This window comes from Eulemur rufifrons, chromosome 14 (assembly GCF_041146395.1).
Source record: "Eulemur rufifrons isolate Redbay chromosome 14, OSU_ERuf_1, whole genome shotgun sequence".
NCBI classification, from domain to species: Eukaryota; Metazoa; Chordata; class Mammalia; order Primates; family Lemuridae; genus Eulemur; species Eulemur rufifrons.
The window spans coordinates 13,689,881-13,700,127 of NC_090996.1; the positions used below are offsets into that span (position 1 = coordinate 13,689,881).

The 10,247-nt window shown below is 46.5% G+C and overlaps 1 non-coding gene across 1 annotated transcript; it reads right to left on the reverse strand.

Annotated features, from left to right (window-relative positions):
- Positions 1-7,257: 7,257 nt before the first annotated feature.
- Positions 7,258-7,396, reverse strand: LOC138394900 (U4 spliceosomal RNA). The gene has a single exon (XR_011235418.1). It is a non-coding gene; the product is annotated as a U4 spliceosomal RNA (small nuclear RNA).
- Between the last annotated feature and the right edge of the window lie 2,851 nt (positions 7,397-10,247).

The window sequence follows — 10,247 nt, forward strand, 5'->3', positions numbered from 1 at the left end:
GGTCAGCCAGAGACTGGTCGCGTAGAGTTCTCCCTGTGATCTCTCCCAAGAGGGCACAGTTCGTACAGGCACCGGCTTCCAGATGGCCAGGATGGCTGTGATATCATCTTTAAGCCTGGCTTCCTGGGAGTCCCTCTGGGTTGGAATAGCTTATGGTTCAGTACGTGCTGCTCAGAGCTTATGCTAAGCCCCTCGCGCCTGTGGGAGGATGGTCTGGGTGCTCTGGGAATGTTTTCAAGTCCGCCCCATGTGCTTTTCCTGGTTGCTCCTATGAGGACAAGGACGCAGCCTAGCCAGTGAGCACAGCCCTCCTCAACCCCCGGGCTGTCTACGACCCCAGGGGAGTTTTCCTGGCTGCCTCTTTCTCTGACCCCGGAAACTTCTAGAGGCTCTGCCAATCTCCACCAAGGTCTTTGAGATCTCCCTTCAGGCATGGTGTTCTCAAACCCAAGGTCCCAGAAGAGTCATTCCCCACAGGCACAACTGCTGAGCGCCTGCCTTGAGGCCTGGGCCACGCCACCTGAGCTTAGGGTGGGGACTGGCTTTTCCTGGAGTGACACACCTGCTCTACTGATGAGCACTGGGGTGGGGCAGGTGGGTAGCAGCCGTTGGTTTTTTCAGCTCATCCGTGTAGGAGTCTTCACCCTGGGAGCGAGCTGGAGTGGGGTGATTGGGGCCTAGAATTTTCAGCAGTGCCTGGGGCGCACCTCCTGCCCTAGGAGCGAGGGCTGGGTGTGGGGAGAGAGGCTGTGGCCCCCTGGGCCAGCCACATTTGCGTGGAATGTTGCTTCTGCAACACGGGGTTGGGGTGATGAGAAACCCAGAGGGAAACTGTATCCGCCCTGAAAGCGGAGGGCAGAGGGAGCCCCATTTCCTTGGCTGCACCAGCCCCTGGTAAGGCCCTGTAACACAGAGCTGGGCGTGGGTGATGGGGGAGGCCAGGACTCAGAGGCCACAGATGCTGCTGATTTTGCAGAGATTCAGTCGGTTTTCTTGAATGCATGTGTCTCTACTTGCTCTTTGCCCTTAGGATCATTTTCAGAGAATCTGAATGATTGTTTTCAAATATTTTCATCAGTTAAATTGTTGTTTTGCTGGGGAAGAGAGCCAGCCGAATCCCTTACGCCGTCATTCCGGATGTCCCACCCCTGCATCTTGCCTTTTCACCTAATAACGTATCCTGGGGACATTTCCTGGTCCCCTCAGATTGAACACAGTCCTTCCTGCCAGTTGCCTGGGATTGCGCCGTGTGTGTCCTGCCATGTTTAAAATAGTTGTGCACCTAGAATGCTTCCATTTTTCCACCATTTCGGGCAGTGTCGTACCTTCTGCCTCCACGCTCTGTCCCTGGTGAACGCCTGTGATCTTTGAGCTTTAGATGCCATCCTGTTTTGGACTCCCATATTTATTCCTCTCTCCAAACCCCTTCCTTGAGCTCCTGAAAGTTAGAGCCAACTCTTCCCTTGCAAGGGAGCTCTACTTGGTCTCCCAAACATCTGTAACTTTAAAAACCCCAAACAGGTTCTTGGTTCCTTGACACCACCTCTGTCCTAGGCTTTACTGTCTCAGCAGGTGGCCCCTTTCTCTCTCTCACACCCACGGAAATGAGCAAAACCCACCCAAGTGAGAGCAAGCAAAGGCTATTTAATCAGCATTTGTTATAGTGAGGGAGTCAGCCACCACTGCTTTTGTTGGGCAGAGACTCAAAGGCAGGCAGAGGAAAGCCTGCACCCAGGAGTTTGAATCCAGCCTGGACAACATAGCAAGACCCCATCTCTAGGAAAAAAAGAGATAAATCTGCTCCCCTAACCAATGACATGGGATGCGACCTTCTAGGCAGCCACCTCAGGCTTACCCAGGTCCACAACCTCCAATCAGGCACCACCAGCCCTTCCCTTTTTCCCTCTAAAGCTTTCTCTGCTCCACAAAGCCCTGACCACCCTGCTAGCCAAGGTCCCATCCCAGCCACCTCTGTTACTCTTTTTAGCACTTAAAATTTAAAAAAAAAATTTATGGATATTTTTACACATGCCAAAACTAGAGAGAAAAGCGTGATGAATTTCCTTGCACCCATCACCTAGCTTCAACAGTGACCTGTTCAACCGTGTTGCTATTCCTGTTTCAGCTATGCTCTCTGACACCCGTTAGGAGTATTTTCACAGTAAATCCCAGACATCATTTCATTTCTCCCGCACGTGCCTCAGTATGTATCTCGGAGAAAACCCTTTTTTGCTTTAACGTTACCACCATGCCATTAACTCACCTCGCAAAATGAACAAGTATTCCTGAATGTCATGGAGAACACACTCGGGGGCCATTTCCTAATTGTCTCAGAAAAGTCCTTTGACAGTTGGCTCCTTTGAACCAGGATGGGCATGAGCTCTACGTGACACCGGTTCATTAGCCCTTTCCGTTTGTTTTTGATCAGTGGTCTCCTGGCTCCCGTTCTCACGCCAGGCAGGTGTCGGAGAGACTGGGTCATTTGTCCTGCAGACGGTCCCACCTTGTGGATGTGGCCAATTGTGTCGTGGTTCTGTTTAACAGAAGGATGAGAATATTCTTAACTCTTTTACTTAGAACTAGAGGAAATACGTTTTGGCAGGAAGACTTCACCTTTGATTCCCAGAGGTGGGGGACGATGGGTTAAAGGGTGTGTGCATTTTAAATTGTTACATGTGCTGCTGCAAAGGTTATGCTAACGTACAGTCTCCCAGCCACAGGTGGGAATGCCTGTTCCCACCCCAGCCCCAGTCAGAACAAACCCCAGCTGGGATCATTTTTTTTTTTTAAACACATGATAATTCTACTTCTGGCCACCAGAGGCCACCAAGGCCCAGCACATTGGACCCAAGGGCGCCCTCCAAGGCTGGTGGCTTGGGCTTGGGCTCCCCTCCTGGGAGGCCGGGGTGGAGTTGTCATTCTTCAGAGCGTCTCGCGTCCAGTAATCAGGAGGTAGGTGTGTGCGGCAGACAGGGCAGGGGTGGTGGGCAGCGCCTGGAAATTTCTGAGCACCGAACATTTCTGTGATTAAAAACATGCGATTGTTAATGTTGCCAGTCATTAGTTACAGCAGGTGTGCTCCAACATCAACCACTTTCTCTCTGCCTCTCCTAGACACACACAATGGGTACAAGACGTGTGTTCTCTCTCTCTCTCTTTTTCTGGGATGGCTATATATACATTTTGGGGTGCTTTTTTGGTTTGTTGAAGTATAACTTACATACAGCAAAATTCACTTGCGTAAGGTATACAGTTCTATGAGGCTTGACAGATTTATACAGTCGTGTAACCACCCCCACAAGCAAGATATAGAACGGTTCCACCCCCTCAAAATTCCCTTGTGTCCCTTTGTAGTCAACCTCTGCCCACCCCATAGGGCCGATGACCACTGAACTGTTTTCTGCCTATAGTTTTGCCTTTTCCAGAATGTCGTATCTACTAAATGGAATCGTGTAGGGTATAGACTTTGAGTCAGGCTTCTTTCACTTAATCATGCGTGTGAGATCCACCCAGGTTACTGCATGTATCAACAGTCCATTCCTTGTTGTTGCTGAGCAACATTCCATTGTGTGGACGGACCCCCGTGTGTCTGTGTGTCCCCAGTTGACAGACATTTCGGTTGTTTCTAGTTTTTGGTGATTACGAATGAAGCTGCTATTAAAATGTGCACACAGGTTTGTGTGTGGACATACATCTTCATTTCTCTTGGGTAAATACACAAGAATGGGATTGCTAGGTCATATGGTGGCTTTATTTTTTTGAATCATTTTTTTAAATGGTTTAAAATGGTAAAATATATGTAACAAAATTTACCACTTATAAGTACACAGTTCATTGGAATTAAGTACATTCACATTGCTGTGCAAGAGGGCAGGTGTATTTTAACTTAGTAAGAAGCTGCCAAGTGGCTTTAAGTAGGGTGGATACTTGGGGAAGACGGGGCAGGAGGGGGCCAGCATTCCTATCGGCAGTGTATGAGCATTCCACATTCTTGCCTGCATTTGGTATTGTCGGTTTTGACTTGAGCCATTCTAAGAGGTATGGCGTAGAATCACATTGTGTTTTTAATTTGCTTTTCCCTGAGGCTAACAATGTGCATCTTTTCATGTGCTAATTTTCCATCTGTGTGTCTTCTTTGACAAAGTATCTGTTCAGACTTTTCCCTAATTTTTAAGTTGAGTTGTTTGCTTTCTTATTGAGTTAAAAAAAATTAATAAACATATAGAATTGTGCTACTATCACCACAATCCAGTTTTAGAACATTTCCATCACCCCAAAATATTCCCTTAAGTCCATCTGTAGTCATTTCCTGGTCGCACTCCCACCCCAGTCAACTTGCTGTCTGTCTCCTTAAATTTCATACAATCCATAGTCCTTCGTGTCTGGTTTCTTTCACTTAGCATAATGCAATCCATGCATGTTATAACCTGTATCCATATCTGTTCCATTTTATTGTTGAGTAATATTCCACTACATGGATATACCACAGTTGATGTGTCCATTCCCCAACTGTAGACATTTGGATTATTTCTGGTTTTGAATTGTTATGAATATTGCTGCTATAAATGTCATTGAGCTTTGAGAGTTTCTTATATGCTCTGGTTACAGCATCTTTTGGAGAGCAGGTTTTAATTTTGGTGCGATAAAACTTACCATTTTCTTTTCTTTTCTTGTCTATATTCTTTGTGTCCTATCTAAGAAATATTGTATAAGCCAATATTGTATAAGCCAGAGATTCTCTTCTAGAAGTTTTATAGTTTTAGGTTTGATACTGAGGCCTATGAGTTAATTTCTGTATGTGGCATGAGATATGAAAGGAAGTTTTTTTTGCAAATGAATGTCCAATTTGTCTAGCACTGGCCTTTTTTTTTTTTTAATATGAAGGGGGAACAAGGAGAGGGGTTCAATTTTCTTTTTTTGAGATAGAATCGCACTCTTTCACCCTGGGTAGAGTGTCGTGGCGTCATTGTAGCTCACTGCAACCTCAAACTTCCGGGCTCAAGTGATCCTCCTGCCTCAGTCTCCTGAGTAGCTGAGACTACAGGCGCATGCCACCACGCCCCGATAATTTTTTTCTTTTCTTTTTTTAATAAAGATGGGGTCTTGCTCTTGCTCAGGCTGATCTCAAACTCCTGAGCTCAAGCAACCCTCCTGCCTTGGCCTCCCAGAGTGCTAGGATTATAGGTGTGAGCCACTGTCCCTGGCCTGTCTAGCATTATTTATGAAAGAGACTATCCTTTCTCCATTAAATGACCTTGTCATCTTTGTTAAAAATCAAAGGATCGGCTGGATAAGGTGGCTCACACCTGTAATCCCAGCACTTTGGGAGGCTGAGGTGGGAGGATCACTGGAGCCCAGGAGTTTGAGGTTGTGTTAGGTAGATAGGATCTCCGGCTCTTCTTGGAACAAGGCTCCCTGCTTTGGTGCTGTTTGGAGCACTTGCTCCGCCTGGGAGGAAGGATAAGCTGGATCCTCCATTTTGATGCTGCCCCAGCCCTAACCCTATCCCGGGCGACTGCTCCACCTGGGGAAGGAGGGGCTGCTTCATCCATCCGGGAACTCCCCAGCCCAGGCATGACAGGATTTAAAAAGTGATCCAGAGTAACCTAAGGATAATTAATATGCTGTTAGCTTGAATCTGCATTGTGGTTCACCCCCCCAAGTGGGCTTTCTTGGAGGGAGCCCATGTATGCAGATGGCATTTTGAGGACACCTGTTACCTGTTGATCATTTGCTAACAGCCTACACCTCCCGAGAGCCCCCCCCCACCAGGCTGCGCTAATAAAAGGAAACAATCCCAGAGGAAAGGAAGTGAGTGGGGTCGGTGAGTGGGTCTGTCTCTCTCCACTTGCCGAGACGGACCATCTTATCCTACGGTAAAGAGCTGCTTGTGGGGAGCTGCTCTTGCCTGGGGTGACCCTGTTGTCTTGGCCTTGCTGGTGAATTTTCCAAGAAAGGAGTCAGAGGACGGGATCATAGTCTGCACTCGACACTCTGGTGTGTCTGGTCATTCTGTGGCCAAGAGTGCACGAGAGCCGCGGGCAGACTCCCACCCTGGCAGTTGCAGTGGGCTATGATTGTGCCACAGCCCTCTAGCCTGGGTGACGGAGCAAGACCCTGTCTCAAATAAAAAACCAAACAAAGCAAAGGGTCTGTTTCTGAATTCTCTACATTTTATTCCATTGGCCTCTGTGTTCATTCCTTTCTCACGTCCAGACACTGTCTCAATTACTATGGCTTCAGTGTAAATCTTTGTTCTTCTTTTGGTACTATTATATTTTACTCTTACAACTTTAAAGCTGGAACACTTCATTTTAGAGATGAAAACTTTGAGGCCCAGAGAAGGGGTGTGAGTTGTGTGAGGTTGCACAGCGGTTGGAGGCTGGGCCAGCCCCCTGCTTCCCCATGCAGGTGCTCTTTGGGTCAACAAAAATTTAGGTCCTGTTCCAAAGTGGTAAATGTTGAGAAAAGCACCTGTCTAGATAAAGTTTCTTGTACATAGGGAATAAGACCAAAAAAATTTAAAACCTACTTGCCGTACTACCTCAGTATTTATGACTATTTTGAAAATGATATTTTTGTCTTGATGTCTCAGGTAAGATTTTAAAATAAACATCTGTGACAATAATCCACTGTGGGGAAGTCACCTCGTTCTCTGGCAAGACGTCTGGTGTCTGATGATGGTCCCGGCCACGATTATTGGCACCATCTGCCTGGGGTTTTTTTTTTTTCGTTGTTGTTGTTGTTAAATCTAAGTCCCCTGAGTCAGTGGGGAGCCTGGGGTTTGAGTTTGGCTCCTCTCCCTCTGTGTATGCTGGAAAGTGCGGACATTTCACATCAGTGGTGCCAACGCTGATGCCAAAGCCACTCTCTGCTCCTAAGGGACGTAGACAGTAAGTCCTGGGTATGTGCCTCTGAGACGTGAGGCGTCTCAAGGACAGACACCAAGAGACACAGAAGCCGCCCCACACTGCTTTCCCAGTGTGCTCTCATCTCTGCTGCTGCAGCAGTTAAGGATTCGGAGCTCTGGGCTGGGTGAAAAGATTTGAGAAGGGTGTTTATTTTGGCGAAGGTGGAGGTCCAGGGAAGAGCCAGGAGGTTAACAGCAGTAAGATGCTTTTTCTTTTTTTCTTTCTTCCTTTCCTCCTCTCTTCCATTTCTCTCTCCTCCCTTCCTTCTCCCTCTTTCTTTTCTTCTCTTCTTTCCTTCTTTCTTTCTTTTCTTCTTTCTTTCTTTCATTTATTATTTTACAATAAGTCCCCATAGGGACTGTCAAAAATTGCTCATGCCGACTATATTGCAAGTCATCATGGCGGGTATTGGGAAAAGTTTTCAATTAGCAATAGCAGCGCCTCGGATAAACCTCATTGGCTATGATACTGCCACTGGCAAAGCTAGGAGCAGTAAGATCCTAAAAACGAAAAACAGGCTGGATGTGGTGGCTCATGCCTGTAATCCCAGGACTCTGGGAGGCCAAGGCAGGAGGATTGCTTGAGTTGAGGAGTTCAAGACCAGCCTGAGCAAGAGTGAGACCCTCATCTGTACAAAAAATAGAATAACTAGCCAGGCATGGTGGCATCACCTGTAATCTCAGCTACTTGGGAGGCTGAGGCAGGAGGATCGGTTGAGCCCACGAGTTTGAGGTTGCAGTGAGCTATGAGGATAGCGACATTTGCAAGTTTGTGGCTCTTTGCTGGAGGACACTCCCAAGATCCTATAGCCTTCCTGGATTGTGTGTCAGAGGACAAAGTTAGGGGCTGACAAAACAGCTTGAAATTTTTTTTTTAGGAGAGGGAGGAGTGTGATTCTGGAAGTGGAGGAGCTACAGAAGGGGTGAGGTTTAAATTCTGCATATAAAATCCTCCTAAACCTTGGTGGATAGCTAAACTACACGTGTGTTTTGTGGGAAGAGGGGAGGGCACCTACTGAAGTAGCAGCAGTTAGAGGCTAAAATAACTAGAGATTTCAACTACTGCCCACCACTGGGGAGGCAAAAATTTGAGTTTGAATACAATCAAGTTTACTGCCTGCTAAAATTAAAAGTCAACATTCTGCAGAGGAACATAACAAAATCCAGAATCTTTACAATGTATCATTTATAATGTCCAGTATCTAATTTAACAAACCACTAGACTTGCAAAAGACACAGGAATGTGACCCATTACATTGAAAAAAAAACAAACCCAATCATCAGAAATTAAACCAAAGTGGCCCCCATATGGCAATTAGCAGACAAGGACTTCAAAGTAGTGATTATAAGCATGTTCAAGAACTGGAACAAAGATATACACATGATCATGGAATAGGAAGGGAACTCAGTAGAAAAATAGAAACCACAAAAAAGAACCACATGGAAATTGTAGGAGCTGAAGAGTATAATGACTGAAATGAAGAAGGAATGGGTTCATTCTGTGTTAAGCCCATGTGGTTGTCCGAGGTAGATGGACCAGGCAGGCACCTTCACCTTATGAGGCTAGATGATGTGGCGTAGTGGTTGTGAGCTTGGGTTGGGAGGCAGATGATGTGGGTTCTAAACCCCAGCTCTACACACACACTAGCTATGTGTCCTTGAATAAGTCAGCTGACCTTTCTAAGCCTTGGTTTTATCACCTATAAAACAGGGCTTCTAATTTAACTGAGTTTCTCCTTATTGGGAACCTAGAAGGACATCATGATATGTGGTCAAGGTTACCCCTGAAAATCCCTTTAACCAGCCATAAAGTACAGGAAAGTACTCAACACAGCCCAACTACATATTGAGACCTCCTTGGGCTACACTCCAGGCCAGAAGCAAAAGGTGGTATCAACGTGAGTATCTGAACTTTTGAATATGTTTGTTCTTAGAGGACTGCCACAACCCCAGTGAACAGAAGAGGGTAGGGGGGAATTTAAAACATGTTTCTGCCTGTCTGCAGAGTTCACTCCACTTTGCTTAATATCAACCTCTATGATTTTAATTTGCATTGCAGTTGTCCCTTGGTATCCATGGGGGGTTGGTTCTGGGACCCCTCGGATACCAAAATCCACAGATGTGCAAGTCCCTTATATAAAATGGTGTAGTATTTGCATATAACCTCACACATCCTCTTGCACACTTTAAATCATCTCTAGATTACTTATAACACCTGATACATTGTAAATGCTATGTGAATGGTTGTTATGTTGTATTTTTAATTTGTATTGTTTTTATTGTTGTTATTTTTCATTGTGGTTATTTTTTTCCAAATATTTTTGATCCCCAGTGTGTTGACTCTGCGGATACAGAGGGCGGACTGTAATGGGTTTGCTGGGTGATGACTACAGGAGATCATGCATAGTGCTGTAGGGAGAAATTTATACTCTAAGGAAGATGTTCTCCCCTCTGGCTAAACTTCAGAACCACCTGGGACAGGGGGAGCATTGAAACCAACATGGGTACAGAGCTCCTTCCCTAACCAATAGAGCCAGGGTCTCTGGGAGTTGGGCTTAGCATTAGGACTTTTAAGTTTCCCAAGAAATACGAAAGCGCTGCCAAGGTTGCGAACCCCCAGTCTACAGCCAGTCCCATTCCCAAGGTGCTCTCCGCTGCAGCACCTGCTCGTGGGTTGTCATGAGGGAGACGATGGGATTGCCCCACGCAAAGCACCGAGTGCAGCGTCTGGCATGCAGCAAGTGCTCCAAACCAAGCCCTGTCACTGGCATTCTTCTTCCCACTTTGCAGATCAGACAAATAGAGGCTGTAGGTCAGACAGCAAAGCCAAGGCCAGAGAAGGTATGTCTGACAACCACCTCCTGTCCTTTCATTGTCTACCCACCTGGGGTGAACATTGATCCTGAACCTGGCCCTCCCGGGGATCATGGTCCCCACTGGTTAGGGGGAGCTGGGTGAGAGAACAGACGTGACAATAGAAGACAGAGAAAGGAAAAGTAGTCCCTGGCACCCCAGGAACTGGCCTGGTGTAGCTATACCTTGGCGTTCTCCTGTTCACCAATGTCACAGAAGGCCATTCTGTGACCATGAGGCAGTCAGACAAAACCCAGAAATAGTCTGAAAATGTGTCCAATTACAGAGAAAAGAAAGGCACTGTGCAAAGCACAAAAATACCAAATATCCCCTCTCTCATGGCTAATGACTGTCACTTCTTGACCACTCAGAGCTTTACCCACACCCTATTCTCTCCTTCTAGATAAGACTTATTGAGATACCCAATCGAGATTACACCTGCTGCCCGACAGCATCTAATCAAAAGTAAAGCCCCACTTCCTTG